Source organism: Bombina bombina, chromosome 5, assembly GCF_027579735.1.
Source record: "Bombina bombina isolate aBomBom1 chromosome 5, aBomBom1.pri, whole genome shotgun sequence".
Classification (NCBI taxonomy): Eukaryota; Metazoa; Chordata; class Amphibia; order Anura; family Bombinatoridae; genus Bombina; species Bombina bombina.
This window is the reverse complement of record NC_069503.1, coordinates 767,064,695-767,081,949: the sequence shown is the minus strand read 5'-3', so window position 1 is coordinate 767,081,949 and position 17,255 is coordinate 767,064,695. Positions and strand designations below refer to the sequence as shown.

Here is a 17,255-nt window from a genome sequence, read left to right as displayed (position 1 = left end):
CATCATGGATTTGCAGCCGACAAATCTGCAGCAACTGTGTGATGCTATCATGTCAATATGGACCAAAATGTCTGAGGAATGTTTCAGATACCTTGTTGAATCTATGCCATAAAGAATTAAGGCAGTTCTGAAGGCAAAAGGGCGTCCAACCTGGTACTAGCAAGATGTACCTAATAAAGTAGCCAGTGAGTGTATATTGTATAAGCCTAATAATATAGCTCTGGAAAGGGAGTTCTAAGAATTCTAGTGCTCCAGACATTATAATAGAAGTACATTGGAAACTTTTTTTAAAATTGTATTCTCTATCTGAATCATGAAAGAAATGTTTTGAGTTTCATGTTCCTTTAAGTTGTCTGTTGGACTGAGGCTAGTGAGGCCTCTCTAGGGATAGCATCCTTTTTGAGTGGACAGACGGAGAGTGTGTCAGGAATGTGGGGGGGTTTTCTGCATTTCCTGAGCTTTGTATTTCTTCTTTGCCCTGTGGTGGCTTGCTTCTAGTTATTTTCTTGACATTCTCAATGGTCTTTCAAGTAGAATAAAGGACAAGAAATTAAATGTATGCTGCTATGACCTGTTTTTTATTACTTCAGAGTGTATATAATGCAGTACCTGTTTTTTAAAGAGATATGAAACCTTAAATTTTTATTTTGTGATTCAGACGAAGCATACCATTTAAAAAAAGTTTCCTGTTTACTTGCATTTTGAAGTGATACCAGGAAATTGTGTTGCAATCTAGTCCTCTTTCAAATGTTTAACTTTCTTGCAAAGCTGTCGTCATATAGTGTTTCAGAAATGGGCAGGCTCCTAGGCATATGTCCCTGCTTTTCAACAAAAGATACCAAAAGAACTAAGAAAATGATAATAGAAGTAAATTAGAAAGTTGTTTATAAAGATATAGCAGAGTCTTTCTTTAAATCATATAAAAAAATTATAGTACCTCAGGAATTAATAAAGACAATAAGATTAAGTTCTTGAATAGTATGTCTTTTCCTACATTGGAAAAGGATAAATTGGAACAACTCAATGCTCCAATCTCAGCGGAAGAAGTATTAGCTAAAATAAAAGAATCCTCATATAATAAGAAACCTGGACTGGACCAACTACCGACAGAATTCTATAAGATCCTTAGTAAAGAGAGAGCCCTTATATTGTGTAAACTGTATAACTGTGTCATGTTCTGGTGTACATGCGCTCAGGACACAGACCCTCGGGGCAGTGGTAGGCATTTGGAGACACCGACCCCCTGACCCGGGGAAGAGTATCCTGGACGTGGAAAGATGATATTCTGTGATTCATAGTTGCTAGAAGTTATTGTAGAATTCATGGAGTGTGCAACATATGTATACAATTTATTCTGGCTTCACTGTGACTTATAGTTAGTTAATAGGAGTAGCTGCAGGATTCAATGAGAGAAAAATATAGCAATGCGGAATGTTCAGTTTTCAGAGTAAACTGATAGAAGATTGACTCATAGATGCAAACTAAGGTTTGTTGCAGGTTCACAGTACATAATATTATATAGAGCTGTATGTCAGTAATAAGCAGAGCAGCACAGGTGATAGACAAGTTGCAAGTTTAAGGCATTAATTACGGTTTGTGCATATAATGGAGAATCACATGAAAGCTTTTAACTGAACAAATAGATGCAGAGTTCTGAATATATTAACATATATGGAGGAGGATATTTCAGCTATGACAACTTGTAGCAGAGAATAGTTATACATTTCTGAGTAAGATGCTGTTGAAGTAATTAGAGAGTGGTGATAACCAAATGCATACTTGTAATTTATAATAAAGTTCAGAGTTTGTTAAGTAGCAGTGTCCAGGAAACAAAATGGAATTATTTGGATACTTGCGATTAGATGATTTTAAGCATAGGTAAAAGGAAAGGCTGTAGCTTGAATAAGTTGGTAAAATCCATGCAGGAACAGTCACAGACCTCTGTTGTTCAGGAACACAACTCCAAAGTTAATGCAATGCACATTAGGCCTGAGAAGACTTAAAAAGAGGCTGACGGAATCAGGTGCATGTATGATTAAATAGGCAAGTAAGTTAAATGCAAATACTGCCCAAACCAGCATGATTGTCAGAAGCAGGGAAGGCAGTCTTAAAGGGACAGTGATATCAGGCTGGGATATGTTACAAACTGCTATTATATAGATAAGGATTTAATGTCTAGGAGCTGTCACTACTTTACTTTAATTTTAAAGAAAAATAAAGATCCTGAACAAATTGATTCTTACAGGCCTATATCTTTACTAAATGTAGACTATAAAAACTTAGTGTCAATTATAGCTTAAAGATTAAAGAACGTCTTGGGGGGAGATTGATCCAACCCACCCAAGTAGGTTTTATGAACGGAAGATCCTCCGTGACAAATATCAGGAAAGCAGGTCCAGTAATAGAATGTCAGGTCTATTTATAATCACCAAATCTCATTTTGTTAGTGAATTTGGAAGAGGCACAAGACAGGGATGCCCTCTGTAACCATTATTGTTTAACTTAGCTATTGAGCCTCTTGCTATTATACTACAGGATACAAGTAGTAATGTGTAAAGACATAGAGACTAAAATCTTACTTACGTAGACAGTATCTTCATCTTTCTGAGGAACACAAAACAAAATCTACCAATTCTTCTAGAATGTATTAATGAGTATAGTTCTTTCTCAGGGTATAAAGTAAATACCACCGTCATATACATATACTATATATGTATATATGTAATTAAAGGTGGATTACCAGCGCTAAAAACTTCAATACTTGTTGGCCAATATGCAAAAAAGCTTATTGGTATAATATTACTTTATATCCGCCCTAGGTATTTATACGGGTGAGAGGGGTGAATATCGCAATAAAGAGATGGTATTGGTGTGTTTCTAATAGTGCTGCATGTGATTGATGCAGTGAACCCTTAGCACTGTTAAAGAATATGATAGAAAAGAGAAAATCAATACATATGTCAGCGCACAGATACCATCTCTTTATTGCGATATTCACCCCTCTCACCTGTATAAATAATAATTGTAAATGGTAAATGGTTTTCTTCTTACCAGAGATTACCCCAATCATATAAGGTAATATTTTTACTCGAAAGCCAGTGGGGACACTCCTCTGTGTTCTCCCTGTATTGGTCCTTAGGTCTGTGATTCCGGGGATTTTTATCCTAGGTCACTTCCAAAGTCAGATAGATGTTGTAGGACACTCCAAACTTGTTGGTAGAAACTTCCTGATAGAAACTTCCAGCTTTTTTTCTCTGTAGCGTTATATCTTTGTATCCCCCACAAGCTGTACTATTTGACTACATAACACTTCTGAAGTAATGGTATATACGCCTACGATAACAAGATCTACTGCCTCAAAACCATACTCCTGGGGGATATAAATATATATAACGTGTGTGTATGTATATATATATATATATATATATATATATATATATATATATATATATATATATATATATATATATATATATATATATAGTAAATTTCAACATAGGACTGCACTCACTGGGTTTTTCAAAAAAAGATACTTATTTAATAAGGTAACGTTTCGGAGTTCACAGACCCCTTCCTCAGACCAGAACAAACATGCAACTGAACACAGTGACTTATAAATACATTAAGCCCCACTCACCACCAAATCAAATGTAAATTGCGCCAAAACTGGGGTTGTCATGGTGATAACCCCTGCACCCCTCAGTGTGACCATACTACTAATCCAAGAGGTCATACAAGAATCAAAACTATACAGATGGTTAAATAAATACATAAGTCAATAAATATATCAATCAATAAATATAGACATATACGTGTCCCTGTTCATATCTCAGCGTAATCATCAAATCAGAGGCATATAAGTAATGTACAAGAGAATAACCCATGCCACAATTGATAACAGACCATAAGGGTCATAAGGGTTATAAAAGTGTATCAAATCCTAGAAACACACTGTTTAATTGTGTCCCAACGCACTATAATATGTATCCATTCTTAAGTATATGATAAACGGACACTTCAAAGCATAATATAGGTGGTGTTTACAAAAGCTACTAAAGCCAGATCGTAATGAGAAAAATATATATGCTCAATAATTTCATACCGGTATTACCCATCCTACCTTAGCGTGTTCATGGTGCTGTTAATTTTACTGGCCATATCAGGCTCCAAATACTGGGCAGAGTGGATCGTATCAAAATAACAAATATTGCCGTTGGAATATACCAGGTGCCAAAAAAAACCCAGCTCCGGCGCCCATAGTGCTCCTTAGCCTAGCGCATGGCTAATTAGCATATACTGATGACGTGTGCGTGTGTTCACGCATAGTCATGGAAACACTTGTGAGATTCAATACATTTAGTGAGCGATCCTGACGGCCTGTTATACTAGCGCTAACTAAGAACAGGGATTAATTGAGAGATCACACTAAATATAATGATGTTATATGGGCATATATTGAACCTAGGTAGGCTATGATTGAAACAGCTAATAAGTAAATACACCTCTAGACCCCCTCGGTGGGTCATAAATCACCATACGTGTTTATTCAATGGCATAATTATTTTTAGCATCTAGGGATAATGTATAGCATCCCTCTTCCTCTCCAGCGATGTCTGTAGGACAGTGGTTATAACATTGCTTTTAACGTTGCATGGCACATTGCTTTTTTGCACACACCCTGCTTTGTTTATGTGTAAACATCTTTTATGCACTATATGCACTATCCGGCTTTACATACACTACAATATGATTTATGACCCACCGGGGGGGGGTCTAGAGGTGTATTTACTTATTAGCTGTTTCAATCTTAGCCTACCTAGGTATATGCAACGGCAATATTTGTTACTTTGATACGATCCACTCTGCCCAGTATTTGGAGCCTGATATGGCCAGTAAAATCAACAGCACCATGAACACGCTATACATTTGACTATAAAGTAGGATGGGTAATACCGGTATGAGATTATTGAGCATATATATTTTTCTCATTACGATCCGGCTTTAGTAGCTTTTGTAAACACCACCTATATTATGCTTTGAAGTGTCCGTTTATCATATACTTAAGAATGGATACATATTATAGTGCGTTGGGACACAATTAAACAGTGTGTTTCTTGTAGGATTTGATACACTTTTATAACCCTTATGACGAAATGTAATATATTGTTACATATGACTGTTGGTCTGTTATCAATTGTGGCACGGGTTATTCTCTTGTACATTACTTATATGCCTCTGATTTGATGATTACGCTGAGATATGAACAGGGACACGTATATGTCTATATTTATTGATAGATATATATATTGACTTATGTATTTATTTAACCATCAGTATAGTCTCGATTCTTGTATGACCTCTTGGATTAGTAGTATGGTCACACTGAGGGGTGCAGGGGTTATCACCATGACAACCCCAGTTTTGGCGCAATTCACATTTGATTTGGTGGTGGGTGGGGCTTAATGTATTTATAAGTCTCTGTGTTCAGTTGCATGTTTGTTCTGGTCTGAGGAAGGGGTCTGTGAACTCCGAAACGTTACCTTAATAAATAAGTATATTTCTCTTGCAAGGTGTATCCAGTCCACGGCTTTATCCATTACTTGTGGGATATTCTCCTTCCCTACATGAAGTGGCAAAGAGAGCACACAGCAGAGCTGTCCATATAGCTCCCCCTCTAACTCCACCCCCCAGTCATTCTCTTTGCCGGCTCTAAGCACTAGGGTCTCTCTACGGGAGGGTAAAGTGAATGTGGTGTTAGAATTGTAGTTTTATTATCTTCAATCAAAAGTTTGTTATTTTAAATGGTACTGGTTTGTACTATTTACTCTCTAGCAGAAAAGTGATGAAGATTTCTGCTGAGAGGAAAATGATTTTAGCATGTTGTAACTAAAATCCACTGTTGTTCCCACACAGGACTGAGGAGTACCAGAAAACTTCAGTTGGGGGGAACAGTTTGCAGGGTACACTGCAATAAGGTATGTTCAGTTATTTATTCTAGTCAAGACTGAGATAATGCTAGAAGTGACTGACAATATCCCCATGAGGGGTGGGTAAGCTATGTTCACAGACTTAGTAGGGAATTGAATGCTTACATATCAGGGCTAATTATGCTGGTTGACACTAATACAGGGCATCGATTTTTTATTTAGTTAAATCATTTGTAAGACACTTGAAAGTCCCTTTGGGTTCTTTTCAGGGGTTATTTCCCACATGGCTAACTTTTATTCACTTAGGAGTGAATTCTTAGGCCTTACAGCTCCGGAGTGGAGTGGGAGGGGCCTAATTTTGCGCCTCAGATGCGCACTTGGAATTGCAGAGAAATTCATGCTGCTTCTCATGGAGGGTCCTGCTGCTGTTTGAGGACCTCAAGAAAGCCTTTTTCCCCAAAATCTGGTCCCTAAGGGCAGGAAGGGCCACAGCAGTGCTGTGGCAAGGTGCTGTAGTGATTTTAACCGGGTGTGGGCTTTAGGCTGCTCCGGTTTGGGCATTAAGGGGTTAATCGTTTTGATACTTGTGGTGCAACCTTTCCAAGGCTGTAGGTACATACTGTAAAAATGTCAAAAGAATTGCTGCATTTTTCACTGTTTTGTAAAATTGTGTGTCCTTTTTATCTCTTAAAGGCACAGTAACGTTTTTTTCAAATTGTGTTTTTTATTTGATTAAAGTGATTCCAAGCCTGTTGGTGTATAATACTAGTCTGTTTAACATGTCTGTCACCAAGGAAAATCCTTGTTCAATATGTTTAGAAGCCATGGTGGAACCCCCTCTCAGAATGTGTCCCACTTGCACTAATATGTCTATACACTTTAAGGATCATATTATTGATCTTAAAGATATGGCCCTAGATTATTTTCAGACTGAAGGTAACGAGAAAAGTCCGTCCACCTCTCCCCATGTGTCACAACCAGTTACGCCCGCTCAGGCGCTGCCTAGTACCTCTAGTGCGTCTGCTCCTTTTACATTACAACAAATAGCGGCAGTCATGGATAATTCCCTTTCAGTTTTCTTATCTAAATTGCCTGTGTTGCCTGCAAAGCGTGATAGCTCTGTTTTAAGAACAGATTATGAGCATTCTGAAGCTTTGGTAACTTTATCTGATGTACCCTCACGACGTTCTGAAGTGGGGGTGAGGGAATTGATGTCTGAGGGAGAAATTTCTGATTCAGGAAAGGTTTCTCATCAGTCAGATTCAGATACATTGGTTTTTAAATTTAAATTAGAACACCTCCGCGTATTGCTCAGGGAGGTATTAGCTACTCTGGATGATTGCGAGCCTTTGGTGGTCCCAGAGAAATTGTGTAAAATGGACAAGTACCTGGAGATCCCTGTATACACTGATGCGTTTCCTGTCCCTAAGAGGGTTGCAGATATCGTTAGTAGGGAGTGGGATAGACCAGGTGTTCCTTTTGTTCCCCCCCCTATTTTTAAGAAAATGTTCCCCATAACTGACCCCATGCGGGACTCGTGGCAGACGGTCCCTAAGGTAGAGGGGGCTGTTTCTTCACTTGCTAAACGCACAACCATACCACTTGAAGACAGTTGTGCTTTTAAAGACCCTATGGATAAAAAGTTAGAGGGTTTACTTAAGAAAATATTTGTTCAACAAGTTTTTCTGCTCCAACCTATTGCCTGCATTATTTCTGTAACTACTGCAGCTGCTTTCTGGTTTGAGGCGCTGGAGCACTCGCTCCAGACAGAGACCTCATATGATGAAATTATGGATAGAATTAAGGCTCTAAAGCTGGCTAATTCTTTTATCACAGATGCCGCTTTGCAATTAGCTAAGTTAGCGGCGAAGAATTCAGGTTTCGCCATTATGGCGCGCAGAGCGCTTTGGCTCAAGTCCTGGTCAGCCGATGTGTCATCAAAATCCAAACTACTAAATATTCCTTTCAAGGGAAAGACCCTCTTTGGGCCAGAATTGAAAGAGATTATTTCAGAAATCACCGGGGGAAAGGGCCACGCTCTCCCTCAGGACAAGCCTTTTAAGGCTAAGAACAAAGCTAATTTTCGCTCCTTTCGTATTTTCAGGAGCGGTTCCCCTTCAGCCTCTCCAGCTGCGAAGCCAGAGGGTAATGATTCACAGCCCAAGGCAACCTGGAAGCCTTACCAGGGCTGGAACAAGGGTAAACAGGCCAAAAAGCCTGCAGCTAACAACAAGACAGTATGAAGGGGTAGCCCCCGATCCGGGAACGGATCTAGTAGGGGGCAGACTCTCTCTCTTCGCTCAGGCCTGGGCAAGAGACGTCCAAGATCTCTGGGCATTAGACATTGTTTCCCAGGGATATCTTCTAGATTTCAAGGACTCCCCTCCAAGGGGAAGGTTTCATATTTCTCGTCTGTCCACAGATCAGACAAAGGTAGAAGCGTTCTTACGCCGTGTAGAAGATCTACATATAACGGGAGTGATACACCCGGTTCCAATTGCAGAACAAGGACTGGGTTTTTACTCAAGCCTGTTTGTGGTTCCCAAAAAAGAAGGAATTTTCAGACCAATCTTAGATCTAAAATTTCTAAAAAGGTTCCTCAGAGTCCCATCTTTCAAGATGGAGAATATTCGGATAATCTTACTTATGATCCAAGAAGGTCAATATATGACTACCGTGGATCTAAAGGATGTGTAACTTCACATTCCTATCCTCAAAGATCATCATCAGGTTTTCAGGTTTGCTCTTCTAGACAAGCATTACCAGTGTGTGGCTCTTCCTTTCGGGTCGGCCACTGTTTCCAGAATTTTCACAAAGGTGCTAGGGTTCCTCTTAGCGGTTCTAAGACCGCGGGGCATAGCAGTGGCACCTTTCCTAGACGACATCTTAATTCAGCTGTCTTTCCAAAGAGCCAAGTCTCACATGGTGATTGTATTGGCTTTTCTGAGGTCTCTCGGGTGGAAGGTGAACACCCATAAAGAGTTCTCTCTCCCCACTAACAGGAGTTCCTTTCCTAGGAACTCTGATAGACTCGGTAGAAATGAAGATATTTCTGACGGAGGTCAGAAGGTTAAGCTCTTAGCTACTTGCCGAGTTCTTCATTCTATTTCTCGACCATCTGTAGACCATTGCAACTATGCATGCTCAGTTTGTCCAGCTGACTCAGCTTGGGGCATTCCGGTCTGGGATCTGATGACGTCCCATCAGATCTCTAAACTTCCTCTCTATGACCTGCGTGGCCACGCAGGACTTGGTATGCAGACCTTGTGGACATGTCCTCTGTTCCACCATGGATGCTGCTGATGAGGCAGGATCTTCTAATACAGGGTCCGTTCAAGCATCCAAATCTAATTTATTTACGTCTGTCTGCTTGGAGATTGAACGCTTAATGCTATCAAAGGTGTGGTTTCTCTGAGTCAGTTATAGATACTCTGATTCAGGCTAGTAAGCCTGTCCCCAGGAAAATCTATCATAAGATATGGCGAAAATATCTTGTTGGTGTGAATCCATGGGTCACTCATGGAGTAAGATTAGGATTCCCGGGACGTTGTCTTTCCTCCAAGAAGGATTGGAGAAAGTATTGTCAGCTTGTCCCTTAAGAAGACAGACATCTGCTCTGTCTATTTTTTTACACAAGTGTCTGGCAGAGGTCCCAGACGTACAGGTGTCTAATCAGGCTTTAGGAGAATCTAGCCTGTCCATAAGACTGCGGCTCCGCCATGGAATCTAAATCTAGTTCTTTCAGTTCTTCAAGAGGTTCCGTTTGAACTTTTACGTTCCATAGATATTAAGTTGTTATCTTGGAAAAACATTTTTTGGTTATCTCTTCTACTCGAAGAGTCTCAGAGTTATTTGCCTTACAGTGTGATTCACCTTCCACTGGTGTTCCATGCAGATAAGGTAGTTTTTACGTTACATACCTGGTTTTCTTCATAAGGTTATTTTTAATAAGAAGATTAACCAGGATATTGTTGTTCCTTCTCTGTATTTGACAAAGGAACATCAGTTAAATAATCTTAAAGTTCTACTTACAAGCAACTAAGGATTTCAGACAAACATCTTCCTCTTGTGTTGTCTATTCTGGTAAGAGGAGAGGTCAGAAAGCGACTGTTACCTCTCTTTCCTTTTGGCTGAAAAGCATCATCCGTTTGGCCTACGAGACTGCTGGCCAGCAGCTTCCTGATACAATTACTGCTCATTCTTCCAGAGCAGTGGCTTCCACATGAGCTTTTAAAAACAAAGCTTCTGTTAAACAGATTTGTAAGGCAGCGACTTCTTCTTCGCTGCATACTTTTTCCAAATTTTACATATTTGATACTTTTGCTTCCTTGGAGGCTATTTTTGGGAGAAGGGTTTTACGAGCAGTGGTGCCTTCCGTTTTAAGGGGTACCTGCCTTGTTCTCTCCCTTCATCCGTGTCCTAAAGCTTTGGTATTGGTATCCCACAAGTAATGGATGAAGCCGTGGACTGGATACACCTTGCAGAATTTATGCTTACCTGATAAATTACTTTCTCTTGCGGTGTATCCAGTCCACGGCCCGCCCTGGAATTTAAGTCAGGTAATAATTTTTTTGTTTAAACTACAGTCACCACTGCACCCTATGGTTTCTCCTTTTTCTTCCTAACCTTTGGTCGAATGACTGGGGGGTGGAGCTAGAGGGGGAGCTATATGGACAGCTCTGCTGTGTGCTCTCTTTGCCACTTCCTGTAGGGAAGGAGAATATCCCACAAGTAATGGATGAAACCGTGGACTGGATACACCGCAAGAGAAAGTAATTTATCAGGTAAGCATAAATTCTGTTTTTTTTTTTAAAAACCCAGTGAGTGCAGTCCTATGTTGAAATTTACTGTGAATATTATTGATCTGGCACCCTGGTTGGCGACTGAAGGACATTGTGAGTGCAGATACACATGGAGGGTATATATATATGTAAGAATGAAAAATAGAAAAGAAAACTGCGTATAAATCGCATGATATAAGGGAAAAGTTTTGTTAAGTAAATATGATCTTGATATGATATGATTAAATTGATCATTATTATAATTATGTTGATATATTTTATAATATATATATATAATATTATGTTGATTATGTTGATATATTTTATTAATATCCTAATAAAATTATATTTAAAAAAGTTTTTTTTAAATTGCATGCATGAATCATTAAAATTGGGTTTCATATCCATTTGATACATTACTTATTTACAAATCTTAGCTTTTCACTACAGATCTTTTGCCCATACTCCTTCTTAAAGGGACACTAAACCCAATTTTTTTCTTTTGTGGTTCAGATAAAGCATGCAATTTTAAGCAACTTTGTAATTGACTCCTATTATCAAATTGTCTTCATTCTCTTGGTATCTTTATTTGAAATGCAAGAATGTAAGTTTAGATGCCGGACCATTTTTGGTGAACAAACTGGGTTGTTCTTTCTGATTGGTGGATAAATTCACCCATCAATAAACAAGTGGTTTCCATGGGTCTGAACCAAAAAAATAGCTTAGATGCCTTCTTTTTCAAATAAAGACAGCAAGAGAACAAAGAAAAATTGATAATAGGTGTAAATTAGAAAGTTGCTTAAAATTGCTCTATCTGAATCACAAAAGAAACATTTATGGGTTCAGTGTCCCTTTAAAGGGACATGAAAGTTATGGATCAAACACAGCATGCAATTTTAGGAGACTTTTCAATTGACTTATTTTATAAAACTAACTTTGTTACTCATTCAAATTACTTTGGCAAGAACCCTTCAGTAAAAACTCGTTTTCTTCTGTTATGTGTGATCAGTCCACGGGTCATCATTACTTCTGGGATATAACTCCTCCCCAACAGGAAATGCAAGAGGATTCACCCAGCAGAGCTGATATAGCTCCTCCCCTCTACGTCAGTCCCAGTCATTCTCTTGCACCCAACGACTAGATAGGATGTGTGAGAGGACTATGGTGATTATACTTAGTTTTTATGACTTCAATCAAAAGTTTGTTATTTTATAATAGCACCGGAGCGTGTTATTACTTCTCTGGCAGACTTTGAGGAAGAATCTACCAGAGTTTTTACTATGATTTTAACCGGAGTAGTTAAGATCATATTGCTGTTCTCGGCCATCTGAGGGAGGTAAAAGCTTCAGATCAGGGGACAGGGGCAGATGAATCTGCATTGAGGTATGTAGCAGTTTTTATTTTCTGAATGGAATTGATGAGAAAATCCTGCTATACCGTTATAATGACATGTATGTATACACTTCAGTATTCTGGGAATGGTACTTCACCGGAACTACTTTGTTAAAGGTCACTAATCTTTTTAATAAGTATTATATCATGTTAAACGTTTTTGCTGGAATGTAGAATCGTTTACACTGCTGAGGTACTGAGTAAATAAATGTTTGGGCTTTATTTTCCACTTGGCAGTAGTTTATTTTGAATTGTGACAGTTTCGTTTCTCTTCACTGCTGTGTGTGAGAGGGAGGGGCCGTTTTTGGCGCTCTTTGCTACGCATCAACAATTTCCAGTCAGCTATTATTTTTCCTGCATGATCCGGTTCATCTCTGACAGATCTCAGGGGTCTTCAAACTTCTTGAAGGGAGGTACATTCTCTCAGCAGAGCTGTGAGAATTTTTTATATTGACTGTGGATAAAGACGTTACTCAATAATTTTTATGTCAAATTTAGTTATGTTATCTTACTAATGGGAACAAAACCTTTGCTAAAAGTTGTGTTGTTTTAAAGTTGATGCTATAACTGTTTTCAGTTTATTATCTCAACTGTCATTTAATCATTAATCGTTTAAGTACCTTTTTGAGGCACAGTACGTTTTTGCTAAAAAAGATTATAACCAGGTTGCAAGTTATTGCTAGTGTGTTAAACATGTCTGACTCAGAGGATATCTGTGTCATTTGTTCCAATGCCAAGGTGGAGCCCAATAGAAATTTATGTACTAACTGTATTGATGCTACTTTAAATAAAAGTCAATCTGTACAATGTGAACAAATTTCACCAATCTGCGAGGGGAGAGTTATGCCGACTAACTCGCCTCACGCGGCAGTACCTGCATCTCCCGCCCGGGAGGTGCGTGATATTATGGCGCCTAGTACATCTGGGCGGCCATTACAGATAACATTACAAGATATGGCTACTGTTATGACTGAAGTTTTGTCTAAATTACCTGAGCTAAGAGGCAAGCGTGATCACTCTGGGGTGAGAACAGAGTGCGCTGACAATACTAGGGCCATGTCTGATACTGCGTCACAGCTTGCAGAGCATGAGGACGGAGAGCTTCATTCTGTGGGTGACGGTTCTGATCCAAACAGATTGGATTCAGATATTTCAAATTTTAAATTTAAATTGGAGAACCTCCGTGTATTACTAGGGGAGGTCTTAGCAGCTCTCAATGATTGTAACACCGTTGCAATACCAGAGAAACTATGTAGGTTGGATAAATACTTTGCGGTACCGGCGAGTACTGACGTTTTTCCTATACCTAAGAGATTAACTGAAATTGTTACTAAGGAGTGGGATAGACCCGGTGTGCCGTTCTCACCCCCTCCAATATTTAGAAAGATGTTTCCAATAGACGCCACCACTCGGGACTTATGGCAAACGGTCCCTAAGGTGGAGGGAGCAGTTTCTACTCTAGCTAAGCGTACCACTATCCCGGTGGAGGATAGCTGTGCCTTTTCAGATCCAATGGATAAAAAATTGGAGGGTTACCTTAAGAAAATGTTTGTTCAACAAGGTTTTATTTTGCAACCCCTTGCATGTATCGCGCCGATTACGGCTGCGGCAGCATTTTGGATTGAGTCTCTGGAAGAGAACCTTAGTTCATATACGCTAGACGACATTATGGACAGGCTTAGAGTCCTTAAACTAGCTAATTCATTCATTTCGGAGGCCGTAGTACATTTAACCAAACTTACGGCTAAGAACTCAGGATTCGCCATACAGGCACGTAGGGCTCTGTGGCTAAAATCCTGGTCAGCTGATGTTACTTCTAAGTCCAAATTACTTAATATACCTTTCAAGGGGCAGTCCTTATTTGGGCCCGGTTTGAAAGAAATTATCGCTGACATTACAGGAGGTAAGGGCCACGCCCTACCTCAAGACAAAGCCAAAGCTAAGGCTAGACAGTCTAATTTTCGTCCCTTTCGGAATTTCAAAACAGGAGCAGCATCAACCTCCACTGCACCAAAACAGGAAGGAGCTGTTGCTCGTTACAGGCAAGGCTGGAAGCCCAACCAGTCCTGGAACAAGGGCAAACAGGCCAGGAAACCTGCTGCTGCCCCAAAGACAGCATGAACCGAGAGCCCCCGATCCGGGACCGGATCTAGTGGGGGGCAGACTTTCTCTCTTCGCCCAGGCCTGGGCAAAAGATGTTCAGGATCCCTGGGCGCTAGAGATCATATCTCAGGGATACCTTCTAGACTTCAAATTATCTCCCCCAAGAGGGAGATTTCATCTGTCAAGATTGTCAACAAACCAGATAAAGAAAGAAGCGTTTCTACGCTGTGTACAAGATCTGTTATTAATGGGAGTGATCCATCCGGTTCCGCGGTCGGAACAAGGACAAGGGTTCTACTCAAACCTGTTTGTGGTTCCCAAAAAAGAGGGAACCTTCAGACCAATCTTAGATTTAAAGATTCTAAACAAATTCCTAAGAGTTCCATCGTTCAAGATGGAAACTATTCGGACAATCTTGCCCATGATCCAAAAGGGTCAGTACATGACCACAGTGGATTTAAAAGATGCTTACCTTCACATACCGATCCACAAAGATCATCACCGGTATCTACGGTTTGCCTTCCTAGACAGGCACTACCAGTTTGTAGCTCTTCCATTCGGATTGGCTACGGCCCCAAGAATCTTCACAAAGATTCTAGGTGCCCTCCTGGCGGTACTAAGACCGCGAGGGATTTCGGTAGCTCCGTATCTAGACGACATTCTAATACAGGCTTCAAGCTTTCAAACTGCCAAGTCTCATACAGAGTTAGTTCTGGCATTTCTAAGGTCGCATGGATGGAAAGTGAACGAAAAGAAGAGTTCTCTTTTTCCTCTCACAAGAGTTCCATTCTTGGGGACTCTTATAGATTCTGTAGAAATGAAGATTTACCTGACAGAGGACAGGTTAACAAAACTTCAAGATGCATGCCGTGTCCTTCATTCCATTCAACACCCGTCAGTAGCTCAATGCATGGAGGTGATCGGCTTAATGGTAGCGGCAATGGACATAGTACCTTTTGCACGCCTACACCTCAGACCGCTGCAATTATGCATGCTAAGTCAGTGGAATGGGGATTACTCAGATTTGTCCCCTACTCTGAATCTGAATCAAGAGACCAGAAATTCTCTTCTATGGTGGCTTCATCGGCCACACCTGTCCAGGGGGATGCCATTCAGCAGGCCAGACTGGACAATTGTAACAACAGACGCCAGCCTACTAGGTTGGGGCGCTGTCTGGAATTCTCTGAAGGCTCAGGGATTATGGAATCAGGAGGAGAGTCTCCTTCCAATAAACATTCTGGAATTGAGAGCAGTCCTCAATGCCCTTCTGGCTTGGCCCCAATTAACAACTTGGGGGTTCATCAGGTTTCAGTCGGACAATATCACGACTGTAGCTTACATCAACCATCAGGGAGGGACAAAAAGCTCCCTAGCAATGATGGAAGTATCAAAGATAATTCGATGGGCAGAGTCTCACTCTTGCCACCTGTCAGCAATCCACATCCCGGGAGTGGAGAACTGGGAGGCGGATTTCTTGAGTCGCCAGACTTTTCATCCGGGGGAGTGGGAACTTCATCCGGAGGTCTTTGCCCAAATACTTCGACGTTGGGGCAAACCAGAGATAGATCTCATGGCGTCTCGCCAGAACGCCAAACTTCCTCACTACGGGTCCAGATCCAGGGATCCGGGAGCGGTTCTGATAGATGCTTTGACAGCACCTTGGAACTTCGGGATGGCTTATGTGTTTCCACCCTTCCCGCTGCTTCCTCGATTGATTGCCAAAATCAAACAGGAGAGAGCATCAGTGATTCTAATAGCACCTGCATGGCCACGCAGGACTTGGTATGCAGATCTAGTGGACATGTCATCCTGTCCACCTTGGTCTCTACCTCTAAGACAGGACCTTCTGATACAGGGTCCGTTCAAACATCAAAATCTAACTTCTCTGAAACTGACTGCTTGGAAATTGAACGCTTGATTTTATCAAAACGTGGTTTTTCTGAGTCGGTTATTGATACCCTGATACAGGCTAGGAAGCCTGTTACCAGAAAGATTTACCATAAAATATGGCGTAAATACCTATACTGGTGTGAATCCAAACGTTACTCCTGGAGTAAGGTTAGGATCTCTAGGATCTTGTCCTTTCTACAAGAGGGCTTAGAAAAGGGTTTATCGGCTAGTTCATTAAAGGGACAGATTTCAGCTCTGTCCATCTTGTTACACAGGCGTCTGTCAGAAAATCCAGACGTCCAGGCCTTTTGTCAGGCTTTAGCTAGGATCAAGCCTGTGTTTAAAGCTGTTGCTCCACCATGGAGCTTAAACTTAGTTCTTAACGTTTTACAGGGTGTTCCGTTTGAACCCCTTCATTCCATTGATATAAAATTGTTATCTTGGAAAGTTCTGTTTTTAATGGCTATTTCCTCGGCTCGAAGAGTCTCTGAGTTATCAGCATTACATTGTGATTCTCCTTATCTGATTTTTCACTCAGACAAGGTAGTTCTGCGTACTAAACCTGGGTTCTTACCTAAGGTAGTTACTAACAGGAATATCAATCAAGAGATTGTTGTTCCATCCTTGTGTCCAAATCCTTCTTCAAAGAAGGAACGTCTTCTACACAATCTGGATGTAGTTCGTGCCCTCAAGTTCTACTTGCAGGCAACTAAAGAGTTTCGTCAAACTTCTTCCCTGTTTGTCGTTTATTCTGGTCAGAGGAGAGGTCAAAAAGCTTCTGCTACCTCTCTCTCTTTTTGGCTTCGTAACATAATACGTTTAGCCTATGAGACTGCTGGACAGCAGCCTCCTGAAAGAATTACAGCTCATTCCACTAGAGCTGTGGCTTCCACTTGGGCCTTTAAGAATGAGGCCTCTGTTGAACAGATTTGCAAGGCTGCAACTTGGTCTTCGCTTCATACTTTTTCCAAATTTTACAAATTTGACACTTTTGCTTCTTCGGAGGCTATTTTTGGGAGAAAGGTTCTTCAGGCAGTGGTTCCTTCTGTATAATGAGCCTGCCTATCCCTCCCGTCATCCGTGTACTTTTGCTTTGGTATTGGTATCCCAGAAGTAATGATGACCCGTGGACTGATCACACATAACAGAAGAAAACATAATT

At 40.5% G+C, this 17,255-nt stretch overlaps 1 protein-coding gene across 2 annotated transcripts in view; it reads left to right on the top strand.

Annotated features, from left to right (window-relative positions):
* Nucleotides 1-17,255, top strand: part of ZNF236 (zinc finger protein 236) — a 680,094-nt gene that overhangs the window by 332,164 nt on the left and 330,675 nt on the right. The window lies entirely within an intron of this gene.